Genomic DNA, 6,000 nt, shown 5'->3' on the forward strand with positions numbered 1-6,000 from the left:
ACATCAGAAAAAACAGCATCAATAGTGCAGTTTTCTATAAGAAAACACTGAATTCTGAAACAATTAATTCCAACCACTAACTTTTTCTCTGTTTAGAACATTGCATGGTTAAAACTAACGAAGTATAATGGACACCAAGGATGTAATCAATCAAATTTCTGAGAGTACAGGTGTGTGTTTTGACATATATTTGTTTAAAAAGCATCCTGTCACGTATATTAATAAATAAAAACCTAGTCAGCCAATTCTATACATTTCTGCATGCTATATAGCAATTAAATCTGTCACTGAATAAACAAGAGATCCCAGAGGGATCTTGGCACCCACCATTTGAGGATCTGTTTTCAGTTCTTGAAGATTTGTTTATTTTTTTTGTTTGTTACAGGTGTTGTAAATGTTCATGAACTGGTCTTCATTGAATGTACTAAATGATGGCACAAGATATTTTTATTAAGCACCTATTAGCAAATATCATTTGAAAAAGATCCCAAAGTATTATTAGATAGCAGTCAGTTACAGGTGGATAATGGACAATATGCTTGTGCTGTATTACTGTCGACATCCAAGACGGCTGCCTGTGGGCCACCTTGATTTCAAAACAGTCCAAAAAAGGTACAATGCACAACTAGGGACCAAGGGAAACCAATATCTATGAAATATCAGAAGGATCCATCCAGTACTTCCTCGGATATAGCAGTAACAAGATTTTACTCTCAAAATCCAAGATGGCTGCCCGTCGGCCATCTTGAATTCAAATCAGTTCAAAAAAGGTACAATGCACAACTAGGGACCAAGGGGAACCTGCATATGAAATTTGAGAAAGATCCATCCAGTACTTTCCAAGAAATAGCAGTAACAAACTTTTACATTCAAAATCCAAGATGGCTGCCTGTCTGCCATCTTAAATTCGAATCAGTCCAAAAAAGGTACAATGCACAACTAGGGACCAAAGGGAAACTGCATATGAAATTTGAGAAAGATCCATCCAGTACTTTCCAAGAAATAGCAGTAACAAACTTTTACTTCCAAAATCCAAGATGGCTGCCTGTCGGCCATCTTGAATTCGAATCAGTTCAAAAAAGGTACAATGCACAACTAGGGACCAAGGGGAACCTGCATATGAAATTTGAGAAAGATCCATCCAGTACTTTCCAAGAAATAGCAGTAACAAACTTTTACATTCAAAATCCAAGATGGCTGCCTGTCTGCCATCTTGAATTCGAATCAGTCCAAAAAAGGTACAATGCACAACTAGGGACCAAGGGGAAACTGCATATGAAATTTGAGAACGATCCATCCAGTACTTATCCAGAAATAGCGGTAACAAACTTTTACTTCCAAAATCCAAGATGGCTACCTGTCGGCCATCTTGAATGCGAATCAGTTCAAAAATGGTACAATGCACAACTAGGGACCAAGGGGAACCTGTATATGAAATTTGAGAAAGATCCATCCCGTACTTTTCCAGAAATAGCGGTAACAAGAATTGTTTACGGACGGACGGACGGACCACGGACGCAGGGCGATTTGAATAACTTCCACTCTAGGATTTAGTCTACTGCAAGACCTACATACAAACTGTGCTCCTGTGAAGAGAGCTGACAGAGAAAGTGTCCAAAAATACATTAGTTTGAATATCAATGGCTTGCAATCATGTTAATTGGTTACCAAACTAGATAAATATGCAAATCATCCGATTTATCTCTGTTATTAATTTCTGACATTATGCAGTTAACGAACATATTCTGTCCTGAGAAATAGAAGGAATGAGCTAGTAACTAGGTGAAAACTGACTCAGCAGATCTGGACATGTTTATTGCTTGTCTATATATCCATCATTAATTTGTCACATTTAAAACACTCAGAACACTTCTTACAGACCCCACAATCTGAATGGCATGATGATAACACCCAACCCCACCTCTCCCCTTCCCCAATTTTTAGTTCTTTCCAGAACAATATATCATACATCTGTTCTGAATGAGGTGACCTTCAATCTTTGACCCCAAATCAATATTGTTATCCTTTGAAGTTAGCTTAGATTGTAGGCAATTTTCCTACCTAGTAAATACATCAGAGTCATTAGCTTAAAATAGTAACCAAGCACCTGCCCACCAAAGCACCTATTAACAGGTTTGTGGAATCAATAACTAACAAGTCTTGGCTATATCACAACTAATGCTTTTTGACCTCTGTGTTGACCTCTGAAGTATGACTCCAAGAATCAATAGGATCTGCAACTCTAACACATACACCCAGAGATAGAACAGTAAGTGTGATAGCTAACAGAAATAAAGGTTTTATACATCTCTCCATATACAACAAACCTTACATAATTTGATTTTAAACATACATAGTGTTCATATTTGGTAAAACTGAATTTTGTGGACTTGAAATTGAAAAGACCAATAATCTTTTAAGTTTGTCTTTTAAGCAACCTTAAATCGCATGGAGGTAAGCATGCTTAAAGGTTTTACAACAAATTCTAAGAAATGTTTCTGGGCGAAATATGAAAACATGACAACAGTACAGTATTCACGTTTGGCTATTCTGACCAAGTCATCTGTTGTATCTCTTCAATGCTAAAGAAGAATACTGTTTTATTGTTTTAATTATGGTAACTTCCCAAGACTTATTTGATTGTTTGGTATTCTTGACTTTTAGAGCAAACAGAGCTCGAGGTATGGATCGTTTCTTTTATACTTTAGCAAAAAGATGAAAAAGATGAAAAAGATCCCAAAGTATTATTAGATAGCAGTCAGTTACAGGTGGATAATGGACAATATGCTTGTGCTGTATTACTGTCGACATCCAAGATGGCTGCCTGTGGGCCACCTTGATTTCAAATCAGTCCAAAAAAGGTACAATGCACAACTAGGGACCAAGAGAAACCAATATCTATGAAATATCAGAAGGATCCATCCAGTACTTCCTCAGATATAGCAGTAACAAGATTTTACTCTCAAAATCCAAGATGGCTGCCTGTCAGCCATCTTGTTTTCGGATCAGTCCAAAAAGGTATAATGCACAACTTGGAACCAAAGGGAACCTGCATATGAAATTTGAGAAAGATCCATCCAGTACTTTCCAAGAAATAGCAGTAACAAACTTTTACATTCAAAATCCAAAATGGCCACCTGTCTGCCATCTTGAATTCGAATCAGTCCAAAAAAGGTACAATGCACAACTAGGGACCAAGGGGAAACTGCATATGAAATTTGAGAAAGATCCATCCAGTACTTTCCAAGAAATAGCAGTAACAAACTTTTACTTCCAAAATCCAAGATGGCTACCTGTCGGCCATCTTGAATTCGAATCAGTCCAAAAAAGGTACAATGCACAACTAGGGACCAAGGGGAACCTGCATATGAAATTTGAGAAAGATCCATCCAGTACTTTTCCAGAAATAGCGGTAACAAGAATTGTTTACGGACGGACGGACGCAGGGCGATTTGAATAACCCACCATCTATTAGATAGATGGTGGGCTACAAACTCACACATACCAATTAAAGGGAAGTAGTATGGGGTGGTTAGTGGGACGTGTTGTAAAATAAATACAGGTGAATAATAAAATTAGTTTGCGAATAAGAAAACTTTAAAAATCAATATGGCGTCACGGTGTCTGAAAAATGCTGCTGAAGTGGGGTTTTCAATAGCCCCACAGGGGCAAACTGAACCCAGGTCAGACAAAACGGGGATCACCGAAGCCCCACAGGGGCCAATCATACTGACCAGTCAGTGATCACCTGACTTAATTACCATACATACATTTACATATAAACTGAAACATCACGTACATAAAACCTAAGTATGTGTGAACCTTTATCGTACAAAAATATGTCTATAAATAGACATTTGCTTTATGTCCTGCTAAAGTATAAAAGAAATGATCCATACCTCGAGCTCTGTTTGCTCTAAATGGCAAGAAAAGAATATCCAACAATCAAATTGGCTGTAAAATCTTGGCATACCTTTTTTTAGAATAGGGAATCCCGTTTATTTTCAACCTAGTTTAATTAACATGTACATATAAAAATTTCATAATAACATATTTGGAGCAAAGGTGAGCGCCACCCACAATTCTAAAGAAGAATACTATTTTTTTGTTTTAATTATGGTAACTTCCCACTACTTAGTGCTGAATGACTAATGCAGAACAGAAAGAAATTTCATTTATCAGTATAATAAAATAATCTTCCGTATAAAACCAATGTTTAATTGTAGTATTTGTATATCTATAGTCTAGGAATGGCCATTAGATTTCCTTACAAGATTTATGCTATCCTGATTTGGTATGTCTAGATCTCTCACAGAATGATACACAAATTGTGGTTGAGGTAAGTCTTTTATATCGCAGCACACTAGGGTGATCACACCATTCACAATCTCCTTTTCTGCTTGAAATAAATGTACTGAAATTTCCCATCGTAATAGAAGCTTTGACGTAAAGTACGACATGCTGGTTATACATACCTGAATACATGACCCGTGAAAAGTTTCCTGGTGCACTAACTTTGTAATACTGTTGAGGATATGTTTTAATTCTATGGGAAGAGCAACACCAGTATATAGGTACTCCAGCATGAAGTTCTGACCCAGGCATGGAGCTTTTGAAAACTGAACACCTTTAGATTCATTAAGACTTGAATTTTTTAACACTGTCCATTAAGGTTTGAGCAACCTGCCCTTTAAGCTGTCCAACCACAGCAGACCTCCAACCACTCAATGATAGGCTGAAACAGTGTTCTGAGAAGCCTGGACTACTCTTGTGTAATATATAATCGATGATGAGGCAAATTGTAAAATTTGTAGCATGGTTGTAAGTTTGAATGTTTTATTTCAATATCCTTCACAATAAAAACAAGATCTACCCAGTAGAAAGCATTCCTCTGTTTGAAACCCGAGTTGCCTTATAGTATTTAATACAGAGACATGAAATATAAACTGCCAATTAGACAAAAAACAAATTCTGAAAATAAAAATAATCAAGGTTCCTTACAATGGATTTAAAAAGGACTTCATAAAAAAACATGCAGGTTGCAGTTTATAAACCTAGACACATATATTTCTCCAATCTGAAACCATGCAGCTCTATTTCAACAAAGGAAAAAACCATTTAACTGCATCACTGTATGATTTACCTGAACAGGTAAAACTAGATACATATACCAGTTTAGTACACTGTGACACATAAGGACACACATATCAGTGTTCTACATGACATATAAAACTCTTCCATAAACATACGCAAAATTTTCACTCCCCCAAAAAAATGTAAAATATTTTTCTATCAATGTATCAAGTTTAGAATGGAAGCTGTGCTTTCATTTATCACTGGCCAGCAATGATATACCTGAGAATGTCTGTATTATGTGATATCCTTTACAGGTGTAATAATGAGGACTTAAGAACTAAATATTTATGTTAAAAACTAGGCATTTTTTGTCGTGCCATTGCACTTCTTATGCAAGGTGCCCCGCGAAATCAGGTCGTTAATCAATTCGAACATTTGCTGTCTCATCCAAAGACCACATGCCATAGTTAACCTAGAAATTCCTTATTGCGTTTCTTTTTCCTCTCAGTATATGTTGTAACAGCATGTCACACCTTCATATATTGTAACATGTCACACCTTCATATATTGTTACAGCATATCACACCTTTATATATTGTCACACCTTTATATCTTGTAACAGTATGTCACATCTTTATATATTGTCACACCTTTATTTATTGTAACAGTATGTCACACCTTTATATATTGTCACACCTTTATATATTGTAACAGCATATCACATCTTTATATATTATGATATCACCACCATCTGTTGCATGCCAGCTTTTTCAGTGAGGCTCCAATACTTCTCTAGATGATGCATTACATTTAATTAAAAGCAAAAACTGTGCCAAAGCCAGCATTCAATATTACTCCTTTTTACTGCCTGTACAGGTAACATCATCTACCTTAATTAAGGACCTTTACTACAACCAGCATCAA

The sequence above is a fragment of the Ylistrum balloti genome, unplaced genomic scaffold (assembly GCF_031769215.1).
Source record: "Ylistrum balloti isolate Yb309-2 unplaced genomic scaffold, AGI_CSIRO_Ybal_v1 Utg370454, whole genome shotgun sequence".
In the NCBI taxonomy this organism is placed as follows: Eukaryota; Metazoa; Mollusca; class Bivalvia; order Pectinida; family Pectinidae; genus Ylistrum; species Ylistrum balloti.